Below are 26,548 nucleotides of genomic sequence, written 5' to 3' on the forward strand. Positions count from 1 at the left end.
CCATCTTATTAACCAAATCTTGTAGTGTTATTTTTTTTCTTGCTGTGATTTTCTTTCATAATTGTACAAAGTGATTGTTTTCAAATTGGATTATTTTTAATATACCAAGTAAATCTGCTTTGTTTCTCCCTGGACAGCAGCCTGTTATTTTTGAAAAAAGACAGGTTTTAGAGTCATTTAGAACTATATTTGAATTGTAGATCTGCCTTTCCTTTACTTGTGACCTTGGAAGTTACTGATCTTTTCTTGGCTTCAGTGTTCTCATATTTAAAACATGGGGTTAACACCCAATATGCAGTGCCATTTTAATGATTTAATTAGACAACATGTATGTTTGGCACATACAGATGTCAATAAATGTAAGTTATTCACCCCTACCCAAAATACCATTATCTTGGTGCCATTTTTGTTAAATACAAATAAAAACATTTTGCAAATCTTTTTAAGAAAAAAATTATATGTGGTTATAACCTGTGGTCTGATTCTGAGAAAATGATGAAAAAAAACAAACAGAAATGAATGTCTGTTTTCTTCTGAATCTACTTTAGGAAATCCTCTTCCTTTTTTGCTATCACCTGGTAGAATCTAGCATTCACAAGCTGTGGACTTGAATAAATTACTTAACCTTCTTGTGCCTCAGTTTACATATCTATAAATTGGATATAATAATCGTGCCTGCATCATTAGATTGTTATGAAAATCAGTTGAATTAGTTCAAATAAATGCTGTAAAATAATGAACAATTAATTTATATTAGCTACCAATATTATTTGTAAAGTTTGTATAATTCTTTTTCCTAATGCTGAAGAACCACCTCCCACCCCCTACAACCTAACTTGAATTTAAATTTCAAATTTTCATGTATTACCATCACTACCAACATCCTATATAATTCTACTAAATTCCAGGCAGATGGTACACTATAATTTCAGGAGGTTCCCACAGCTCTTGAGGTCCATTCTTAGATCACTTAACTTATTTACAAAAATTTCTAACTTGAGTGTTATGTAAAGGAATATATAATATTTTAAGTGCAGAAGTATAACACAGCTCCAAATACACAGCCTAACATTTGATATTTTTATAAAATGATTTCTATTTATTTAGACATCTTTAATATGTGCTTATTCTACATCTCCCAAGCCTAGTCTCGTAAACTTCCATGGATTCCTTTTTCTGGCTTTTTCATCCAAGTTTATAGCATGTATTTTACTACAAAGGCATTCTAATGTATGTGTCCTCATTTTGCTGTTTAAAGCTCAGGTGAAAATTTTCATTATGTGGAACATGGCGATTATTACACTAGCTTTTTAAAAAAGCACTCATTTTCCTCCCTTCAAAGACATGCAAAACAGAAATCTTTCATAATTCTATTTACATAATGGGGTCCTATTGTGTGAGTCAGCATTAGCATTTTTCAGTGAACCATTATTTCCTTCCTTACCTAAAGGTAGCAAGTCCTTTTTTTATTGATAGATCCAAATTTCATCTCTCTGGTTATTGATAAAGAATGAACTATTGGAAACGTCACAATTCGAACAGATGAAGAACATAAATAATGGGTCTGCAAAATAAACTCTGATGAGAAAGGAAGGAGAATGGAAATAGCATCAGAGCAATAGACCTTTTCATTTTAAAATATTAGTTTATTTCAGAACTGTACACACTGTCTGGGATCATGAGTAAGCAAGAACATCAATAAATGGGAAAGTCAAGCCCTAACAGTTTGTTTTATAAAATATTTTTTAAAAAATATATAACGTTAGTCTTGAATTTTATAAATTATGGTCTGGGAAATGCTTAAAACAGCATTTTTTCATCTAGCAATAATATAGTCCCAAAAATGTACCAGTTGTATACATTTAGCCTTTTCTTCATTGCTATAGAAATGGAAAGGGAACTAGAACTTGATCTTTTCCTGAAAAATTAAGTGGGTATGTTCTGGGGAGGTAGAAAAATGATTCAAATGCTTGTTTTCAGTTTCCGTTTTCTATAATTAAAAGATATACAAATGGCTAACAGGTATGTGAAAAGATGCTCAACATCCTTAAATATCAGAAAAATGCTAATGAAAACCACAATGAGATATCTCTTTACATCCATTAAGGTGGCTATTATCAAAATGACAAGAGAAAACAAATGTTGGTGAGTGTGTGAAGAAAAAGGAACCCTTATACACTGCTGGTGGGAATGTAAATTGGTACAGCCATTATGGAAAGCAGTATAGAAGTTGCTGAGAAAATTAAAAGTAGAAATATCTTTTATTCATACCCTTGACAATTATTTTCCTTTGTCTTTTTAATAATTGCCACCTAACAAGTGTGAGGTGATATATTATTATAGTTTTGATTTGCATTACTTTGATAATTAGTGATGTTGTGTACCTTTTCCCATACTTACTGGCCATTTCTATGTCTTCTTTGAAAATATGTCTGTTTAGGTCTTTTGCCCATTTTTTACTTGGGCTGTTTCCTTTTTTTTATATTGTATTGTGTAAGTTTCTTATATATTTTAGATATTAATCCTTTATCAGATATATAGTTTGCAAATGTTTTTTTAAAATTATACTTTAAGTTCTGGAATGCATGTGCATGAACATAAATCTTTGCGGCAGTTTTTTTTAAATTATACTTTAAGTTCTGGGATGCATGAACATGCAGGTTTGTTACATAGGTGTACATGTGCCATGGTAGTTTGCTGCACCCATCAACCCAATATCTACATTAGGTATTTCTCCTAATGATATCCCTCCCCTAGTCTCCCGCCTCCAACAGGCCCTGGTGTGTGGTGTCCACCTCCCAATGTCCATGTGTTCTCTTTGTTCAACTCCCACTTATGAGTGAGAATATGCAATGTTTGGTTTTGTCACTTTGCTGAGAATGATGGTTTCCACCTTCATCCATGTCCCTGCAAAGGACATGAACTCATCCTTTTTATGACTGCATAGTATTCCATGGTGTATATGTGCCACATTTTCTTTATCCAGTCTATCATTGATGGGCATTTGGGTTGGTTCCAAGTCTTTGCTATTGTGAATAGTGCTGTAATAAACATATGTGTGCATGTGTCTTTATAGTAGAATGATTTATAATCGTTTGGGTATATACACAGTAATGGGATTGCTGGATCAAATGGTATTTCTGTTTCTGGATCCTTGAGGAATTGCCACATTGTCTTACACAATGGTTGAACTAATTTACACTCCCACCAACAGTGTAAAAGTGTTCCTATTTCTCCACATCCTCTGTAGCATGTTGTTTCCTGACTTTTTAATGATCGTCATTCTAACTGGCATGAGATGGTGTCTCAATGTGGTTTTGATTTGTATTTCTCTAAGGACCAGTGATGATGAGCTTTTTTTCATATGTTTGTTGGCTGCATAAATGTCTTCTTTTGAGAAGTGTCTGTTCATATCTTTCACCCACTTTTTGATGGGGTTGTTTTTTCTTATAAATTTGTTTAAGTTCCTTGTAGATTCTGGATATTAGACCTTTGTCAGATGGATAGGTGGTTTGCAAATATTTCCTTTCAATCTTTAGATTGTTCCTTCACTCTGATGATTTTTTTTGCATGCAGGGACGTGCAACTCTAAATCAGGAAATGTAGTTGTTGCCATACCCAGGTTCTGAAATGTCTGAACAAAAATACTTTGTTTATTATTTGAGTATTTTTAAGAATTAATAAAATGATGGGTATCATTCTTCATTCTTAATGCCAGCTGTGACTTCAGTAGTGGTAGAAAACATATTTTATTTAATTAATGAAAGAGCCAATAAATGAAATCTGCTGAATATTATGCTAAACTAGAAACTTTGTTAATATTATATTTTATTTGAATTTATATTTCTATATACATATGGGTAGGTATGCATGCTGAATTTGAATTTATATATATGAATATATATTTGTAAATATATACATTTATATATAAATATATGAACATATATGCATCTATATATTTATTTATGGAACTGATGAGATAGAGGGTTGTTGATATATCATTTATCTTATTCTGTTATTAGCTCATAGAAGATAGAGCTTCTGTCTTTTACTTCCTGTGAAGAACTCTACATTTTCTAAAGTAATATTTTACATGGGTGATAGCCCAATTTATGTAGATTGAACAAATTATAATGATCATAAGATTTTTAACTCAAAAATTTTTAATATCTGCTTTGCAATTAGCAACAAAATAAGATGGAAATGGTAATTTTTCCTACAGTTTTGTATGTGTATAGTTCATTGATTTAAAAGACTCACTACATGCTTCCCATTCCTAAAATTGTGTACTATATCTTTTTTATTTTGCTTTAAATTGTACTAATTTAAATGTGTTTTCATGTTGAGAGTTTTGGCTTACCTCTTTACCTTGTATCTTTCTTTTTGGCTAATTTTTATTATTTTAGTTAATGTAAAATTGCTTTAATCCCCTTACAGAACTTGTATTATGTTGAAGAAGAAAGTACAATCACCATTTTTTATACAGGATAACAGACAACTGGTAGTGAAGTTCAGTATTTGGTGATAAAGCAAAACAAATGCAATCAATACACATACAAAATTTCTAGACTGTTTCCCCTCAGTTTCACAGTCAATTGTTACTATTTTGATTGGGAGAAACTTTGATGAAATATAAATATATGTTCAATGAAATATAAATGAAATATAAGTGTATGTTCAATATGTCATTTATATATATGCAAGCTTTCAGTGTTTTAGGTGGTTAAAAGCAAATAATGCATAAGTGTTTTGACTATGGTTTTAAGCTTAGGAACAGAGGTGACTGCCCTTAAGGCCTAAGATGGCTGCTAGCCTGTGCCAGGAAGGAGGGTAATGTGCACGGCTGGCATTCTGCAGGACAATAGATTTAATGCAACAGTGCGTGTAACTTTCTTTGTTACTATAATCAGGGCTGCTGTCAGTTGTCATGGCAGACTGCCAACTGGTGGAGTCAGTGGTTGTATTTTATCATCCTAAGGAAAATTCATTCAGCAAGCTATAGAATAACTGCTGGCCTGTGGCTTGTTTATTTTTTTAAAATAAACATGTAATCCAGGGAGGGAATCACCATTCTATGCCTATTTAGTTTTGAGTCAAAGAGAAGTAATCTTTCAGTCGCTGTGTATTTGAAAAGAGAATATTCGGGAGGCATAAAAGCAGTTGTATCTAGTTTGCCTAATATTTATGGCTTTGCTTCTTTAGGAAGTGACCAAGTTCTGTATTTTTTTGAGTTTCAAATTTTGAACATAAAAAAGTAGAGAAATTTTGGTACTGAATTTTAAGGAGATATTGTGGTTAAATGAAGCAAAATACATAAAGGACTTTTAAGTATTCTACTTCCTGACCTTCAATGTCATCAGTTAGCTGTAGAGATATGTTTCCTGAATATACATAAGGTATTGGATAGTTAAAACTATTAAACATCTCTTGAAAATGTTAAAGCCATGAAATTATTGTGTTGGCTTCAATTCAAGTGATGTCTAATACATATGCTGTACTTTGAAGGATATTAAATATACTTTATTCTAACTCTTAACCAGGTTAAACTTAAGCATATAAACTGAAGATTTGCCAAATTAAAAGTGAATATATAAAAGAAGCACAGCATGTTAATTGATTCCTCTCTGGAAGAAAAAAGTCGTTTAAGTAGGATTCCCTTCTTAAATCGCAACCTTGAGAACAGAGGTTTAGTCTTTTTGGCTTGGTGGCCAAATTTTAAGAGGCAATAAGCTGTCCTCAGAATCACCATAAATCTTTGTGCCAGTTTCATGACAGTATACTGCAGTAGTTGAATCTGGTCCATTACTCAAATGAAGAATTCCAAAGGAATTTAATGTTCTTTCTTTTACTCATGCTTCTTTCATTGATTCTGGCTTACAATTAGGGACAGAAGATTTAACTTAGCAAATGTGCCAAAATGTGGCATCATGTTGGCATGCAAGAAAGCACGTGAGGAAAACAGAAATAGCCTGTGACATTTAGCCAGTAATTGTTGAAGGCACGAAACAGACTCAGGGAACAATAACCCAACACAACAGTTCTCAATGGGTTAAATCAAAGTTTCTATGAAATACCAAACTGATACTCCTAACCTTTCACCAAAATGACATTCATTAATATGTTCTTTAGACATTTATTGAGTGCCAAATATGTGCCAGGTGTAACTCGTTCATCATCTCATACAGCATGTACTTTGAAAAAATTTCCGAGAGAGATAACAGATTTACTTAGCTCAACTGTGCTCTCTTGCTGGCCTATCTTATAACTGAAGCCATATATTTTGAAATAGGTAATCAAGGTAGAGGCAATGGAATGCAGTAAAAGTTGACAGCAAATTATTTACAGAATCTGATTTAGATTCACCAATACAGCTTTAATGCTGTGACTTCCCGTTTTCTCAGCAACCTTACGTTTAACTATTCTTTATATAGTCTTACAATTTCTTCTGGATCCTTCCTATTAGCTAGTAAAATGGTTTTGTTTTACTTTCCTATGCCTGCTGACATGATTTCCTTATCTATCATTCATATTTCAACAGTTGTCTTGTCCCAACAATTTCAATGAAATTACTCTGATTAATGTCAATTAAAATCCCTATTTGGATCAGTATAATTGTAACATTTCAGTTCTCATCTTAAATTTCACACCTCCATTTTTTTTCTACTGTTTCCTGTTCCCCTCTCCACTGTTGTATCCTCTCAGGGTCCCATCATTACATATTTATGGGGTACATGTGAGTGTTCATTACATGCATAGAATGTGTAATAATCACATTAGGGTATTTGGGGTATGCATCACCTTGAGTATTTATTATTTCTATGAGTTGGTATTATTTCAAGTCCTCTCTTCTCATTACTTTGAGATACATAAAATATTGTTACTAAGTGTAGCCACCATAATCTATTACAAAACATTAGAACTTATTTCTAACTAACTATGTTTGTATACATTATCAAAGCTCTCTTCATCCCTCTTCACACCCTCACAGCTTTCCCAGCCTCTGGTATCTATCATTCTATTCTCTATGTCCATGAGATCAAGATTTTTTAGTTCCTACATATGAGTGAGAACATGTGGTATTTGTCTGGCTTACTTCACTTAACACATTGACCTCCTGTTTCATCCATGTTTCTACAAATTACATGATTTTATTCTTTTTTATGGCCCAGTAGTGTTCTGTTGTGTATATATACCACATTTTCTTTTCTTTTTTTAAATATATATTTTATTGTGTTTTAGGTTTTGGGGTCCATGTGAAGAACATGTAAGATTGTTGCATGGGTACATACATGGCAATGTGGTTTGCTGCCTTCCTCCCCATCACCTATATCTGGCATTTCTCCTCATGTTATCTTTCCCCAACTCCCCAGTCCCCACTGTCCCTCCCCTAATTTCCCCCTACAGACCCCTGTGGGGCATCTCCCCTCCCTGTGTCCATGTGTTCTCATTGTTCAACACCTGCCTATGAGTGAGAACCTGCGGTGTTTGATTTTCTGTTCTTGTGTCATTTTGCTGAGAATGATGGTTTCCAGGTTCATCCAGGTCCCTACAAAGGACACGAACTCATCGTTTTTTATGGCTGCATGGTATTCCATGGTGTATATACCACATTTTCTTAATTCATTCCTCTGTTGATGTCCATATAGGTTGATTCCCTATCTTTACTATTGTGAATAGTGCTGTGATAAACATGCATGTGCTGGTATCTCTTTGATATACTGATTTCTTTTACTTTGGATATATACCCAGTAGTGGGATTGCTGGGTCGTTTGGTAATTCTATTTTTAATTTTTTGAGAAATCTTTATACTGTCTTCCATAATGATTGTAGTAATTTACATTCCCACCAACAATGTGTAAGAGTTCCCCTTTCTCTGCATCTTCACCAACATGTTATTTTTTCTGTCTTCTTAATAATAGCCATTTCAGTTGGCAACCCACAATGATATCTCATTGTGGTTTTAATTTGCATTTTCTGATGACTAATGATTGATGTTGAGCATTTTCCATATACCTGTTGGTTATTTGTATGTCTTTTTTTATTTTTTAGAAATGTCTGTTCAGGTCTTTTGCCCATTTGTTACTTGGGCCATCTGTTTTCTTTCTATTGAGTAGTTTTTTTTATATATTCTGGATATTAAACCTTTATCAGATATATGGTTTGAAAATATATTCTCCCATTCTGTCAGTTGTCCCTTTACTCTTTTGATAGTTTCCTTTGCTGTGCAGAAGCTTTTTAATTTGATGTAATCCCATTTGTCTATTTTCACTTTTTCGCCCATGCTTCTGGGGTTATATATATATAAAAAAAAAACATTGCCCAGAACAATGCCATGAAGTTTGTTTTCTTGTTTTCTTCTATTAGCTTCATAGTTTCTGGTTTTAAATTTAAATCTCTATTACCTTTTGACTTGATGTATATGGAGTGATTTGAAATGTTATGGTTAATTTGAAATGTTAATATGTATATATTATAATTAAAACTATATATTGATACTAATATTAAAACTAATGTTAAATATAAATATTAGTTTATTAACATTTAATATCTATAAATTTGTTAACATATACTATTGATAAATATATATTAACTCCACATTCTTCTGCATGTGGATATCCAGTGTTTCAGCACCATTTATTACAGAGACTGTCCTTTGCTATTGCATTTTCCTGGTACCTTTGTTGAAAATCCATGTGTAAATGCATGGATTTATTTGTTGGCTCTCTATTCTCTTCCACTGGAATATATGTCTGTTTTTATGCCACTGCTATGCTGTTTTGTTTACTATAGCTTTGTAGTATAATTTGAAAACATGTAGTATGATGCCTCCAGCTTTGTTCTTTTCCCCAGGATTCCTTTGGCTCTCCAGGTTTTTTTGTGGTTCCATACAAATTTAAGATTTTTTTTTTTTGAGACAGAGTCTCCCTCTGTCACCCAGGCTGGAGTGCAGTGGCATGATCTCAGCTCATGGCAGCCTCTGCCTCCTGGGTTCAAGGGACTCTCCTGCCTCAGCCTCCTGAGTAGCTGGGATTACATGTGTGCACCACCACATTTGGCTAATTTTTTATTTTTTTGGTAGAGATGGGGTTTCACCATGTTGGACCAGGCTGGTCTCAAACTCCTGACCTCAAGTGCTCCGCCTACCTTGGCCTCCCAGAGTGCTGGAATTACAGGCATGAACAACCGTGCTTGGCTTTTTTTTTCTATTTCTGTGAAGAATGTCATTGGTATTTTGGCAGAAATTGCATTGAATCTATATGTTCCTTTGGATAGTATGAACATTTCACGTCTATGTTGGCAAGGGTTTACCATCTATATTATGTGCTACAACCATTGTAAAATCTCCTGAACTTTCATCATCAAAATGAAAAATTCCATTTCTCTCTTTAGAATGAGCAGTCAGATTTCAAAAACGTGTTTCTAGTATTGAGAGGAAATGGATTTATTTTCTTATATTTTATCAATTGTTTCAACTAATGGAATATTATAGTTTGTTTTGTAATTCAGGTATAATTTTATAGAAAATTCCTCCATGAGTTACCATTGGTTTATATTTGTGTCATTTGCCTTTCAAATTTTTATTAAATATTAAGCGTATATCAAATAATTTTTATAAAAATTAAATATTTAATACAAATTAAACTTTATATTTCATTAAATATGTACTTTCTTATGCCTTTAATATAAAATATGAGATACTTTGGAAATGTTAATATGTATATATTATAATTAAAACTGTATATTGATAGTTACTAATTTATAATATTAAAACTAATGTTAAATATAAATATTAGTTTATAAACATTTAATATCTGTACATTTGCTAACATATACTACTTAAATGTATATTAAATAGTTCAATATATATAAAAAACACAATTTATATGTTTTTAGGATTGATGATAATGTAAACATCCATGTATTCATTAATATTTGAAAAACTAAAACATTACAATTAAATTTGTAATCTCTGTGGGGAAGTGCCTTCTACCATTTCCTTCCATTTAGTTTCATAGATAACCACTAATGTGAATTTAATATTTACCATATCTTGCCTTTTTATAGAGGCTTAACATATATATTGCATTCTCAATATATATTGTTTAAGTTTGCATGTTTGGAGTCTATATAAATGGAACCATAATTCTCTGTTAATCCATACCATTTATTTTTTCTTCCTGTCATTTCATTCAAAATCATTTATATTTACATATTCCTTACATTCATATAATTTGTCTCTGATTACCTTAAACCAAAGGATTAAAAATAATACTTAAATATAATTGCATTCATAATATACAAAATTTGATTTATTTGCTGTAAAATTAGTTACATTTTTAAAATACAAAAATAAAATTATTTCCACATGTTTTTAATGAAACATTTTATTATAGAAGTCAAAGTTGTGTACCAAATTTCAAAACCATAACACAATTAATAATGGGTATCAAAGTATTACAATCAAGATTATTTAAATAATGCTGAATTAAAAATTTTTTTTTCAAAACTTATATCAAATATTTATACAAATAAAACTATTCACAATTATACAATTTAGTGGTTTAATGTTCATATGTTTGCAAAAAGAAAGGATTGGGTGATGATTCATGCATGTTACATCTATACTAGTGGTTCTAAACGTGGGGGTGAGAAGCAGGGGTTGCTGCCCAGGGGATGTTTGGCAATGTCTGGAGATATTACTTTTTGTTATTACAACTTGTGGGTGATGCTATGGCACGTAATTAGTACAAGCCAGGGATGCTGCTGAACATCCTACAATGCACAGAATAGCCCCTCTAAACAAATAATTTTTTGACCAAAAATATCAATAGAGTCAAGGTTGAGAAATCCTGATTGAGACCTACATATATTCCTGGCACATAACTGTCATCCGGGGATCTTTCTTTGCCATCATCTTCAGTAGTCCTTCTGCCTATTTTGTGTTTTGGATCTCCAGTTTGCTTTGTCCCCAAGTTTTCCTGTGTTTTTTTTTTCTTCTTTTTCTTGATTACTCATTTTTTTTTTAATCGAGTACATGCTCCACTGGGATGCTAAGAAAGAAGGAATGTTTTATAAAAACTCTTCCACCTCAGTACCCAAGACACCGTTTCTTATCTGTTTTTTATGCCGATCACCTGCTTATCCTGTACATCGCGGCTTAAGTACATACTTTGTCTCTAAGGATTTAGTAAGCTTACCCTTGCTATGTGCTTTTATAGTGCTCAGTACCTTTCCTGGTAGCATTACATTATATATTTATCTATTTAATTGTTTTTTCAATATTTTTCTTCCCTGCTAGACCATAAACTTCATAATAGCAAGGCTCATCTCGGCTTTATTATCTGCAGTGTCTATCACAGGGGCTGGCACGTTGCATTGAGTAGATATTGGTCCACTGAATTAATGAGTAAATAATTTTGTGGAATAGCAATGGTACTAGAAGGCTTCCAAAAAAAAAGTTGCAAGTTTTAAATATCCAGTATTCCAATAGTACTTGATTTTTATTTCAGTGTGTTATTATCCTCTTGTAAAACTATAAATATGTCTTCATCTGGCATTCTTTAGATACTTGCCATTATTAACACAGTTTGTGTTATATTTTATATAATAGTATAATTTTATATAATAGTATAATTCCCCAAATTGACATTAGGCTTATAAAGGATATTCATATAAATATAAATTGATCAACTTTTTTGATACAGGTTTACACACTGCTTGCTGAATTCTCCTGAAACAGACACTGAGTCGGAGTTTGAGGGCCAAGATGCTTATTAGAAATTAATACCTGTGAAAGGAAAGCGGATGGCTGGGCGCAGTGGCTCACGCTTGTTATCCCAGCACTTTGGGAGGCTGAGGTGGATGGATTGCTTGATGTCAGTCAGGAGTTCGAGACAAGCCTGGTCAACATGGTGAAACTTTGTCTCTACTAAAAATATAAAAATTAGCCAGGTGTGATGGTGCACACCTGTAATTCCAGCTACTCCAGTGGCTGAGGGAAGAGAATCACTTGAACCCAGAAGGCGGAGGCTGCAGTGAGCCAAGATTGTGCCACCAGCTTGGGAAACAGAGTGAGACTCTGTCTCAAAAAAAAAAAAAAAAGGGAAAGGGAGAAGGCAGGGACAGAGGGAGAAGGCAGGGACAGAGAGAGAAGCTGATTTGTAAACGCTGGGCTGATAAAGCCTTGACCAAACCAGCCAGAGCTTCTGAAGCAAGATGCCCATCAGAATGTCCCACTCTGTCTGAAATCGCAGGGCCTTTACACCCCTGCCTGATTCAGTCACCAGATACAGGCTGTTCTGAGAAGAGAATGGTCCTCTGACAAGGCAGCTCCCAGCAGCTGAGGCTGACCCTGAAGGAGCTGCCAGATGGAGGCAGCCTGCTGACCATACTTCCCGCAGGTGGAGAGCAAAACCTTCCTATGCTTACCATGTAAGTTCAGTATTCTGAGTACTTGTGAGTTTTGGCTCATTTTGTCCACAAAACAACCGTATTCAATAAGAAACACTAGTAAGTAGCAGAGTTGGGATTCACACGCAGTAAGTTTGGCCTCAGAGTTCACACTTCACCAGTCTGCTGTTTGTCTCCCTCCACTGTTCAGTAGAGAACTTCAAGCACAATATGAACAAATTGACTAGCTTTCTCTCTCTCTCTAATACATTATATACATACATTCATATATATATGAGAGAATGTGTAGTTTGAGCTTATATGGTAAACTGTAATTATGTTACTCCTCAAAAGTATCATTTTTATCTTTGCCTGGATCCATTTTCTTTGATTGACCATGCAATCAAATTGTTCTCTTACTCAACTGGTCTCCTCTATTCCAAGCCAGTCTATTCTAACCTGGCTACTTCCTGGGTTTTGAGCCAATCTGTTAAAGCAGGAATTTCCTCCACTTATAAATCCTCGATGCCTCAGAATTTCTTGGAGTCTCAAGGGAGTGTCTCACATGTCCTCATAAAAATATTTGTTGTTCTTCTATATAATGCCCATGATAGATTTCTGTTCTTTTGTCCTTCTGTCCTCTGCCATGTATCAGTGTATCCATGAAGAATGGCCATGTCTGTCAGGTATCTCAGCCTCCAAAAATGCACTACTGTTGCGTTTTTAGCTTCAAATGAAGAGATGGGAGGGTCGATAATACCACAGGGTACATAGAATTGCCCCTCTCCCTTGACAACTATGAAGTTGTTACTGGATCAAGTGACTTGTCTGGTTCTCTCCTCCCTTAGGCTGAGTTCCCTTTTGGAGTCCAGTCCCAGATCCTAATCCATATAGCTGTCTGTTGTTCCATGCATACCAGTATCCTAATATTGGTGGCTATGGTGATGTTCGAGCTATATGTCTTAGGCTACATTTCCTGGAAATTAATTCTGAGATGGAGTTTTGCTGGCAGGAGATTGACTGGTGACTGCTCTCAGGATCAAAATCTGTAATAGAGTGAGCATAGCCCCAAGGAGCAGAGGAAGATGTTAAACTGCAGTAAAGAGAAGCCTTGTTACCCTTGGAGGGCTGGGGAACTGGAATAGCTCTTCAGTGTTTAGTGTATTCGGCTAAAAGATGAGAGTGGCCTGAGTCTTTTACCCCTGGGTAGATCGGTCATTGGATGCTCTGTCTATGACCTTGGGTGAGACATTTCCCTTTAGCTGAGAATGATTCCTGGGGAGAGTCTCTGCTATAAGCTGCCATCGGGTAGCATTCTCAACAGCAAGGGGAATGATTGCCTTAGTCCTGACTCAGTCTTGCAGGGGGCATCTGAGTGACACCTCACACTATTCAGTGTACAGTCCAAAAGATTTTTTATGTCACTGATTGATATTTGGTCTTTAAAGTTATAAGATGGCCTTTAAAATACTTCCTATTGTATTTCTTTGGTTCTGGATATTTTTTATCTTTGCTCCTACACAAACACACACACACGCACGCATGCACACATGATACTTTTGCTATTAGGATGCTATGCCCTTAGCCCTTTTACTCTGCCTGTCCTGGTTATGATGTTTTTCATTTTAAAGGTTACAAAACATTCTGGCTTCAGGCAAATAAAAATATTATCTTCTGAGATAAGTGTTGTCTGGAAGACATGTGTAATTCACATGTGCTTTGCCTGCATGATGGATTCCTTTCTTTCAACATAGCTGGGACAGGAAGCTTATTAGCCAAAGACTGCCTCACTGAAGCCACTGAATGTGAGAAACACAACTCCCAACAGAAGGAGTTCTAAATAAGCTTTTTTTGTTGAGTGTTTCCAAGAATAATCATCTACTCCCCATTGTCCTATTTCTGCCCCTTGTCTCTCATTCCATTCCTCAGTGCTGTAGATCTCTGACAAGTGTTAGGGCAATGATGAAATAAAACACTTAGACTTTAAGAAGGTAACAGTTTATGTACCTCTTCTAAATATTTGCATATGAAAACATGAAACCCTTTGGTGAATTTTGGGGCTGTGAGGCAACAATGAGTGAAGTCTTTCTATATGTTAAATTGTAAGGAGGCTGGCATTCCTAATGCCCCTTAAAATAAACAGTTTAGGTAAATTCTGATTCCCATACACAATTGCCCTTCTAATTTTTCAAAATTTTTTAATTTTTAACTTTTGTGGGTACATATTAGGCCTATATACATATGGGGTATATGAGATATTTTGGTACGGGCATGCGATGCATAATAATCACATCCTAGAAAATGCAATATCCATTCCCTCCAGCATTTATCCTTTGAGTTACAAAAAAATCCAATTATACTCTTAATTATTTTAAAATGTGCAATTAAATTATTATTGACTATAGGCCCCCTGTTGTGCTGTCAAATACTAGGTCTATCCATTTCTTTCTACTTTTTGTACCCATTAACCATGCCACCTTCCCCACCCTGTACCCCTGGTGCCATTCCCAGCCTTCTACTCTCTATTTTCCTGAGTTCAATTGTTTTGATTTTTAGATCCCATAAATGAGAATGTGCGAGGTTTGTCTTTCTTTGCTGGCCTTATTTCACTTAACATAAGGGCCTCCAATTCCATCCATGTTGTTGCAAATGAAAAGATCTTATTATTTGTTATGGCTGAATAATACCCCATTGTGTATAAATACCACATTTTCTTTATCCACTTATGTGTTGGTGGACACTTAGGTTAATCCCAAATCTTGGCTATTGTGAACAGTGCTGCAACAGAGTGCAGACCTCATTTTGATATACTGATTTTCTTTGTTTTGGGTATATACCCAGCAGTGGGATGGCTTGGTCACATACGAGCTCTATTTTTGTTTTTCTGAGGATTCTCCTAATTGCTCTCCATTGTGGTCATATTGATTTACATTCCCACCGACAGTGTACAAGCGTTCCTTTTTCTCCACTTCCTCGCCAACATTTTTTATTACCTGTCTTTTGGTTAAAAGCCATTTTAACTGGGGTGAGATGACTCCTCATTATAGCTTTGATTTGCATTTCTCTGATAATCAGTGATGTTGAGCACATTTTCATATGCCTGTTTGCCATTTGTATGTCTTCTTTTGAGGAATGTCTATTCATTTGCCTATTTTTGATCGGATTAATAGACTTTTTTCTATAAAGTTGTTTGAGCTCTGTATATATTCTAGTTATTAACCCTTTGTCAGAGAGCTAGTTTGCAAATATTTTCTTTCATTCTGTGGGTTATCTCTTCACTTTGTTGATTGTTTCCTTGGCTGTGCAAAGCTTTCTAACTTGATGTGATCCCATTTGTCCATTTTTGCTTTGGTTGCCCGTGCTCGTGTGATATTACTCAAAAAATTTTTGCCCAGACCAAAGTCCTGGAGAGTTTCCCTGATGTTTTCTTGTAGGAGTTTCATAGTTTCAGGTTATATATTTAAGTATTTAACCAATTTCTATTTGATTTTTGTATATGGCGAGAGACAGGGGTCTAGTTTGACTCTTCTGCATATGGATATCCAGTTTTCCCAGCAACATTTATTGAAGAGACTTTTTCCCCAGTGTATGTTCTTGGTACCTTTGTTGAAAATGAGTTCACTGCAGGTGTGTGGATTTGTTTATACATTCTGTATTTTGTTCCATTGGTCTGTGTCTGTTTTTATGCATGTATCATGCTGTTTTGCTGTAGTATAAGTTGAACTCAAGTAATGTGATTCCTCCAGGGTTTTTTTTTTTTTTCCCTCAGAATAGCTTTGGCTATTCTGGCAATTCTGGGTCTTTTGTGATTCCATAGAAATTTTAGGATTGTTTTTTCTATTTCTGTGAAGAATGTCATTGGTATTTTGATAGGGATTGCATTGAATTTGTAGATTGCTTTGGATAGTATGGACATTTTAACAATATTGATTCTTCTAATTCATGAATGTTGAATAGCTTTCCTCGTTTTGCCTCCTCTTCAATTGTTTTCATCAGCATTTTATAGTTTTCATTGTAGGGATATTTCACTTCTTTGGTTACCTTAATTCCTAGGTATTTAAATTTATTTGTGGCTATTGTAAATGGGATAACTTTTTGATTTTTTCACAATGTTACTGTTAGCATATATCAATGTTACTAATTTTTGTATGTTGATTTTGTATCCTGCAACTTTACTGAATTTGTTTATTAATTCTAATAGTTTTCTTCTGGAATATTTAGGTTTTTCCAAGTATAAGAGCATATCATCTGCAAACAAGGATAATTTTACTTCTTCCTTTCCAATTTGGATGCCCTTTATAACTTTCTCTTCTGTGATTGCTCTAGCTAAGACTTTCCATACCATGTTTAATAACAGTAGTAAAAGTGAGCATCCTTCTCATGCTCCAGATCTTATGAAAGGATTTAAGTTTTCCCCCGACTCAGTATGAAACTAGCTTTTAGTCTGCCATATATGCCTTTTATTATGTTGAGATATGTTCCTTCTATACCCAGGTTTCTGAGGGTTTTTATCATGAAGGGAAGTTGAATTTTACTAAATGCTTTTGCAGCATCAATTGAAATGATCTTATGGTTTTTGTCCTTCATTGTGTTGATACAGTGTATCACATTGATTGATTTGTATGTGTTGAACTTGAACCATTCTTTCATCACAGTTAAATCCCATTTGGTCATAATAAATGGTCTTTTAATGAATTGTTGAATTTGGTTTGCTAGTATTTTGTTGAGAATTTTTGCATCAATGTTTATTAGAGATATTAGCCTGTAGTTTTCTCTTTGTTGACGTGTCTTTGTCTGGTTTTAGTATCATGGTAATACTGGCCTCATAGAATGAATTTGGAAGTATTTTCTTCTCTGTTATTAAGAACAATTTGAGTAGGATTGGTATTAGCTCTTAAATTCAGCAATGAAATCATCAGGTCCGGGGTTTTCTTTACTGGGAGACTTTTATTACAGCTTCAGTCTCTTTACTTGTTATTGGTCTGTTAATGTTTTGGATTTCTTTGTGGTTCAATCTTGGTAGGTTATATGTATCTAGGAATTTATTCATTTCTTCTTGATTTTCCAATTTATTGGCATATACTTGCCCATAATATCCACTATTGATCCCTAGAATTTCTGCAATATCAGTTGTAATGTCTTATTTTTCATCTCTGATGAAAGAAATTGAAGTCAATACAAAAAAAGATATTCTAGGTTCATGGATTGAAAGAATCAATATTGTAAAAATGTCTATGCTATCCAAAGTAATCAACAGAATCAGTGTAATTCTTATAAAAATACCAATGATATCTTTCACAGAAATAGAATATATATATATATATATATATATATATATATATATATAATTTATTTAGAACCACATAAGACCCAGAATAGCCAAACGTATCCTGAGCAAAAAGAACAAAATTGGAATCATTGCATTGCCTGGCTTTAATTTTACTACAAAGCTATAGTAAACAAAACAGCATGGTACTGGCATAAAAACAAACATATGGACGAGTGGAGCAGAATAGAGAACCCAGAAGTAAACCACACATTTAGTCAACTCATCTTTGACAAATGCACCAAGAATATACACTGGAGAAAGGACAGTCTCTTCAATAAATGGTCCTGGGAAAACTGGATATCCATATACAGAAGAATAAAATGAGACCTGTAGCTCTCACCATATACAAAAATAAAATGAAAATGTATTCCAAACTTAAATCTAAAACCTGAAACTATGAAACCACTAGAATAAAACTTTGGGAAAACACTCCAGGACATTGGTGTGGTAATGATTTCTTGAGTAAGATCTCAAAAGCACAGGCAACAAAAGCAAAAATGGATAAATGGGGTCACATCAGCCTACAAAGTTTCTACAAACCAAGGGAAGCAACGAACATAGTGAAGAGACAATCTACAATATAGAAGAAAAAGTTACAAAGTATCAAACTGACAAGAGATTAATAACGAGAATATATAAGGAACTGAAACAGCTTAGTAGCAAAAAACCAAATAATCCAATTAAAAATGTGCAGAAGCCCTGAGTACATAATACTCAAAAGAAGACATCCAAATGGGCATTAAGTGTATGAAAAAAGGCTCAACATCACTAATCATCAGGGAAATGCAAGCCAAAACTACAATGAGATATCATCTTACTCTGGTTAGAAAGGCTTTTATCCAAAAGAAAGGCAATAACAGATGCTGGCGATCATGTGGAGAAAGGGGAACCCTTGTACGCTGTTGGTAGGAATGTAAATTAGTATAGCCACTATGGAAAACAGTATGGAGATTCCCCTACAAACTAAAAATAGAACTACCATATGACCCAAGAATACCATTGGGTATATACCCCCCCAAAAAATAAAGTTACTATATCTAAGAGATATCTGCACTCCCATATTTGTTGCAGCATTATTCACAATAGCCAAGATATGGAATCAACCTAAATGTCCATCAATGAATGATTGGATAAAGAAGATGTGGTAAAGAAGACATATACACAATGGAATAATATTCACCTATATAAAAGAAGGAAATACTATCATTTGCAGCAATACAGATAGAACTAGAGGACATAATGTTAACTGAAATAAGCCAAGCACAGAAAGATAATGTCACATGTTCTCATTCATATGTGGAAGCTAAAACAATTGAACTCCTGGAGATAGAAGGCAGAATGATGGCTACTAGAGGCTGGAAAGAGGGGAGTGGTGAGTGGGAATAAAGAGAGAAGGGTAAATTAGTACTAAAATATAGTTAGATAGATGGAATAAGGTCTAGTGTTCGGTAGCACAATAGGGTGATGATATTTAATAATAATTTGTTGTGTCCTGTAAAATATCTGCAAAAGTAGATTGAAATGTTCCCTAAACAAGGTGATGTTAAAGTTTTGATGTGATGGCTATCCCAACAAACCAGATTTGATCATTACACACTATATTTTTATATTAAAATATCACACATATCCCATAAACATGTGTAACTATTATGTATCCATAAAAATTAAAAGAAAAAAATTAAAAATGTAAAAAGAACCTATTCTCATCTAGTTCTTTATTTTAGTTCTAGGAAAATCATGAGGAAGAGAACCAAGTAAATTTTTTTTGACAGTACAGCAATAGGAAGAGGTAAGTTAAACCCGTTTTGGTTTATTCATTTTGGAGCTGCTTATCACTGTACAAGTGATTTTCACGTAAGTTTTAAATTATTTAATAAGAAGATGATTTTCTTTATCTTCAATATGTGTATTAAATGTGTTTGCAGACAGCCTGTGATTCCTCTTTATTTATAACTATTTGCAAATTGCAGCCAACTGCAAGTTAAAGATTAACATATTGAAGTCACACTTCTATCTAGGAACTATAGGTTATGACAGGCAACTTAACCCTGTGATGTTCAAATTTCTTTAAAAAATAATTTTTTATTATTATGGGTATGAAATAAGTGTATTTATTTATTGGATGTACTGTATGTGATATTTTGATATAGGTATACAATGTGCAATAATCAAATCAGAGTAATTGAGGTAACCATCACCTTAAACATTTATCATTTCTGTTTTAGGAACATTCCAATTCCACTGTTTTGATTATCTTAAAATACACAAGTTGTTGTTGACTATAGTCACCTTGTTGTGCTATGAAATACTATATCTTATTCATTCTTTCTAGCTATATTTTTGTACCAATTAGCCATCCTTGCTTGCTCTCCACCCTTCCCAGTTTCTGGTAGCAATCATTCTACTCTCCGTCTCCATGAATTCAGTTGTTCTAATTTTTAGCTCCCACAAATGAGTGAAAACATGTGAAGTGTGTCTAGCTTGTTTTACTCAAGGTGATGCCTTACAATTCCATTCATGTTGTTGCAAATGACAAGATTCCCTTGTTTTTATGGCTGAATAACATTTCATTTTGTATATATATACCATATTTTCATGTCCAGTCCAATGTTGGTGGATACTTAGGTTGACTCCGAATCTTGGCTATTATGAGTAGTGTTGCAATAAATGTGGGAGTGCAGATACCTCTTTGATATACTGATTTTCTTCTTTTGGATATATACCTAGCAGTGGTATTGCTGGATCATTTGGTAGTTCAATTTTTAGTTTTTTGAGAAGCCTCCATACTGTTTTCCATAGTGGCTATACTGATTTACATTCCTACTGTAGTGTATCAGAGTTCCGCTTCCTCCACGTCCTTGCCAGCATCCGTTATTGCCTGTCTCTTGAATGAAAGTCATTTTAACTGGGGTAATATGATATCTCATTGAAGTTTTGATTTCCATTTTTTGATGATTAATAATATTGAACATTTTTTCATATACATACCTGTTGGCCATTTGTATATCTTCTTTTCAGAAATGTCTGTTCAGATCTTTTTTGCCTATTTTTAAATTAGATTATTTGTTTTCTTCTTATTGAGTTGTTTGAGCTCCTTATATATTCTGGTTATTGATCTTTTCAGGTCACGAGTTTGCAAATCTTTTCTCTCATTCTACATGTTGTCTGATCACTTTTTTTACAGTTTCCTTTGCTGTGCAGAAGCTTTTTAACTTAACGTGGTCCCATTTGTCCTTTTTTGCTTTGGTTGCCTGTACTTTTGAGGTCTTACTCAAGAAATCTTTGCCCAGACAGTGCTTCCTCAATGTTTTCTTTTACAGTTTCATAGTTTCAGGTTTAGATATAAGTCTTCAGTTTATTCTGGTTTAATTTTTGTATATGGTGAGAGATAGGGGTCTAGTTTCATTCTTCTGTATATGGATATCCAGTTTTCCCAGCACTGTTTATTGAAGAGATTGTACTTTCTCCAGTGTATATACTTGGCACCTTTGTGAGTTCACTGTAGATGTGCGGATTCATTAGTATTTTATACAGAATAATTTTTCCCATGATTAAAACAATAAGGAGCACTAAAGTCATCACAATAATTGACAGTGACTCAATGCAGGGAAGGCTTTTATTGTGAATCTAGGTCAAAGTGAAGTAGTGGCACCTATTTTCAAGATTATCCTGCCATGATTGCTATAACATTTTTAGCAACTTTATTTCATAAGCATTTAGCTCTTCGACTGGATATTACACAGGTAAAATGACTATTTTATATATATATGCATACATATATATGTATGTATATAGACACTTCATAAATACATATGTATATGTACATATATTTATGAGGGGTCTTCTAAAAATTTATGGAAAATACATATTATGAAAAATATGCATACATTTTAAAATTTTTGACACCAAAATAAACGTGCTAAATTTTTATAACATATCTGAACAAGATCTAGTTGAGAAGACATCAGTTTGACAAGTCTCTATCAGAACAACATGAACTCTGCTAAAATTGAAGCAAAAATAAACTTCAAATTCATGGTGAATCTTGAGTATAAGAATAGTGAAATCATTCACCATGAAAAGTTTATAGTGAAAGTGCCCCCAAAGAAATCAGCAGTTTACAAATGGATAACTTTTTTTTTTTTTGTAAAAAAATTTTTTAGAGGTTTGTTGAGGCAAAATTTACTTATAATAAAATATACATACTTGAAATGTACAACGTAAAGTTTGGATGAATGAATATATCTATCTAAATTTATCAAATCCAGAATATTTTCAACACTCCAGAAAGTTTCCACAAACATCTTATCAGCCTGTCCTCACCTGCAGAGGCAACGACTTTCCCAATCTTTATTTATTTATTTTTTTAATTTTACTTTACGTTCTGGGGTACACGTACAGGTCACACAGGATTGTTGCATAGGTGCATACATGACTAGGTGGTTTGCTGCCTCTATTCCCCCTTCATCTGTATCCGGCATTTCTCCCCATGTTATTTCTCCCCACTCTCCCCACCCCCCCCTGTCCCCCCCCTAGCCCCCCCCAACTGCCCCCAGTGTGTGATGCTCCTCTCCCTGAGTCCACGTCTTCTCATTGTTCAACACCTGCCTATGAATGAGAACATGAGGTGTTTGGTTTTCTGTTCTTGTGTCAGTTTCCTGAGAATGATGGTTTCCATATTCATCCAAGTGCCAACAAAGGACACGAACTCATCGTTATTTATGGCTGTGTAGTATTCCATTGTGTATATGTGCCATATTTTCTTTGTCCAGTCTATCATTGATGGGCATTTGGGCTGGTTCCAGGTCTTTGCTATTATACACAGGGCTGCATTGAACATATATGTGCATGTGTCTTTATAATAGAATGATTTATAGTCCTTTGGGTATATACCCAGTATTGGGATTGCTAGGTCAAATGGAATTTCTATTTCTAGATCCTTGAGAAATCGCCACACTGTCTTCCACTATGGTTGAATTAATTTACACTCCCACCAACTGTGTAAGAGTGTTCCTGTTTCTCCACATCGTCTCCAGCATCTGTTGTCTCTCGATTTTTTAATGATTGCCATTCTAACTGGGGTGAGATGATACCTCAGTGTGGTTTTGATTTGCATTTCTCTAATGACCAGTGATGATGAGCATTTTTTCATATGTTTCTTGGCCTCATATATGTCTTCTTTTGAAAAGTGTCTGTTCATATCCTTTGCCCACTTTTGAATTAGTTTGTTTTTTTCTTGTATATCTGTTTTAGTTCTTTGTAGATTCTAGATATTAGCCCTTTGTCAGATGGTTAGATTGCAAAATTTTTTTCCCATTCTGTTGGTTGCCAGTTCACTCTAATGATTGTTTCTTTTGCCGTACAGAAGCTCTTCAGTTTTATTAGATCCCATTTGTCTATCTTGGCTTTTGTTGCCCTTCCTTTTGGTGTTTTAGTTATGAAGTCCTTGCCTATGCCTATGTCCTGGATGGTTTTGCCTACGTTTTCTTCTAGAGTTTTTATGGTGTTAGGTTTTATGTTTAAATCTTTAATCCATCTGGAGTTAATTTTAGTGTAAGGTGACAGGAAGGGGTCCAGTTTCTGCTTTCTGCACAATTGCTAGCCAGTTTTCCTAATACCATTTATTAAACATGGAGTCCTTTCCCCATTGCCTGTTTTTGTCAGATTTGTCAAAGATCAGATGGTTGTAGATGTGCGGTGTTGCTTCTGAGGCTTCTATTGTGTTCCATTGGTCTACGTCTCTGTTTTTGTACCAGTACCATGCTGTTGTGATTACTGTAGCCTTGTAGTATAGTTTGAAGTCTGACAGTGTAATGCCTCTAGCTTTGTTCTTTTTGCTTAGGATTGTCTTGGCTATGTGGGCTCTCTTGTGGTTCTATATGAAGTTTAAAGTGGTTTTTTCCAGTTCTGTGAAGAAGGTCATTGGTAGCTTGATGGGGATAGTGTTAAATCTATAAATTACTTTGGGCAGTATGGCCGTTTTCATGATACTGATTCTTCCTAACCATGAGCATGGAATGTTTTTCCATCTGTTTGTGTCCTCTCTTATTTCGTTGAGCAGTGGTTTGTAGTTCTACTTGAAGAGGTCCTTCATGTCCTTTCTTAGTTGTATTCCTAGGTATTTGATTCTCTTTGTAGCTGTTGTGAATGAGAGTTCGCTCTTGATTTGGCTTTCTGTTTGTCTGTTATTGGTATATAGGAATGCTTGTGATTTCTGTACATTGATTTTGTATCCTGAGACTTTGCTGAAGTTGCTTATCAGTTTCAGGAGATTTGGGGCTGAGATGATGGGGTCTTCTAAATGCACAATCATGTCATCTGCAAATAGAGACAGTTCGACTTCCTTCTTTTCTAATTGAATACCTTTTATTTCTTTTTCTTGCCTGATTGCTCTGGCTAGAACTTCCAATACTATATTGAATAGGAGTGGTAAGAGAGGGCATCCTTGTCTAGTGCCTGATTTCAAAGGGAATGCTTCCAGCTTTTGCCTGTTCCGTATGATATTGGCTGTAGGTTTGTCATAAATAGCTTTCATTATTTTATGATACGTTCTGCCAATGTCTAGTTTATTGAGAGTTTTTAGCATGAAGGGCTGTTGAATTTTATCAAAGGCCTTCTCTATTGAGATAATCGTGGTTTTTGTCTTTGGTTCTGTTTATGTGATATATTATGTTTATGGACTTGCGTATGTTGAATCAGCCTTGCATCCCTGGGATGAAGCCCACTAGATGGTGATGAATAAGCTTTTTGATGTGCTGTTGCAATCAGTTTGCCAGTATTTTATTGAAGATTTTTGTGTCGATATTCATCATGGATATTGGCCTGAAGTTTTCTTTTTCAGTTGAGTCTCTGCCTTGTTTTGGTATCAGGATGATGTTGGTCTCATAAAATGAGTTAGGTAGGATTCCTTCTTTTTGTATTGTTTGATATAGTTTCAGAAGGAATGGAACCAGCTCCTCTTTTATGTCTGGTAGAATTCAGCTGTGAATCCATCTGGACCTGGACATTTTTTGTTTGGTAGGCTATTGATTGCTGCCTCAACTTCAGCCCTTGTTATTGGTCTATTCAGGGTTTCAACTTCTTCCTGATTTAGTCTTGGTAGAGTGCAAGTGTCCAGGAATTTATCCATTTTCTTCCAGGTTTACTGGTATATGTGCATAGAGCTGTTTGTAGTAATCTCTGATGGTGGTTTGTATTTCTGTGGAATCAGTGGTGATATCCCCTTTATCGTTTTTTATTGCATCTATTTGATTCTTCTCCTGTTTCTTTTTTATTAGTCTGGCTAGCGGTCTGTCTATTTTGTTGATCTTTTCAAAAAACAAGCTCCTGGATTTATTGATTTTTTGAAGGGTTTTTTGTGTCTCTATGTCCTTCAGTTCTGCTCTGATCTTAGTTATTTCTTGTCCTCTGCTAGCTTTTGAGTTTGTTTGATCTTGCTTCTCTAGCACTTTCAATTTTGATGATAGGGTATCAATTTTAGATCTTTGTTTATTTCTCATTTGGGCATTTATTGCTATAAATTTCCCTCTCAACACTGCTTTAAAGGTGTCCCAGAGATTCTGGTAAGTTGTGTCTTCATTCTGATTGGTTTCGAAGAACATCTTTATTTCTGCCTTCATTTCATCGTTTACCCAGTCGACACACTCAGAAGCAAGTTATTCAGTTTCCAAGTAGTTGTGCGGATTTGAGTGAGTTTATTAATCCTAAATTCTAATCTTATTGCACTGTGGTCTGATAGACTGTTTGTTATGATTTCCGTTCTTTTGTATTCGCTTAGGAGTGATTTGCTTCCAATTATGTGGTCCATTTTAGAGTAAGTGTGATGTAGTGCTGAGAAGAATGTATATTCTGTGGATTTGGGGTAGAGCATTCTGTATATGTCTATTAGGTCTGCTTGGTCCAGCTCTGCATTCAAGCCCTGGATGTCCTTGTTAATTTTCTGACTCGTTGATCTAATATTGACAGTAGAGTGCTGAAGTCTCCCACTCTTTATTGTGTGGGAGTCTAAATCTCCTTTTAGGTCGTTAAGAACTTGCTCTATGTATCTGGGTGCTCCTGTGTTGGGTACGTGTATATTTAGGATAGTTAGTTCTTCTTGTTGGGTTGATCCTTTTACCATTATGTAATACCCTTCTTTGTCTTTTTTGATCTTTGCTGGTTTAACATCCATTTTATCAGAGACTAGGATTGCAATTCCTCCTTTTTTTTCTCACTATTTGTTGGGTAAATCTTCCTCCATTCCTTTATTTTGAGCCTATGTATGTCCTTGCACGTGCGATGGGTTTCCTAAATAGAGCACATCAATGGGTCTTGACTTTTTATTCAATTTGCCAGTCCATGTCTTTTGATTGGGGCATTTAGCCCATTTACATTTAAGGTTAATATTGTTATGTGTGGATCTGATCCTGCCACTTTGACGCTAACTTGTTGTTTTGCCCATTACTTGACAGTTTCTTCATTGTGTCAATGGTCTTTACCATTTGATACGTTTTTGGAGTAGCTGGTACTGGTTGTTCCTTTCCATGTTTAGTGCTACTTTCAAGAGCTCTTGTGAGGCAGGCCTGGTGGTGACGAAATCTCTCAGCAATTGCTTGTCTGTAGAGGATTTTATTTCTCCTTCACTTATGAAGCTTAGTTTGGCTGTATATGAGATTCTGGGTTGAAAGTTCTTTTCTTTAAGGATGTTGAATATTGGCTCCCACTCTCTTCTGGCTTGTAGGGTTTCTGCTGAGAGATCCACTGTGAGTCTGATTGGCCTCCCTCTGTGGGTGACCTGACCTTTCTCTCTGGCCACCCTTAGCATTTTTTCCTTCATTTTAACCCTGGTGA

Source organism: Cebus imitator, unplaced genomic scaffold (assembly GCF_001604975.1).
Source record: "Cebus imitator isolate Cc_AM_T3 unplaced genomic scaffold, Cebus_imitator-1.0 Scaffold282, whole genome shotgun sequence".
Classification (NCBI taxonomy): domain Eukaryota; kingdom Metazoa; phylum Chordata; class Mammalia; order Primates; family Cebidae; genus Cebus; species Cebus imitator.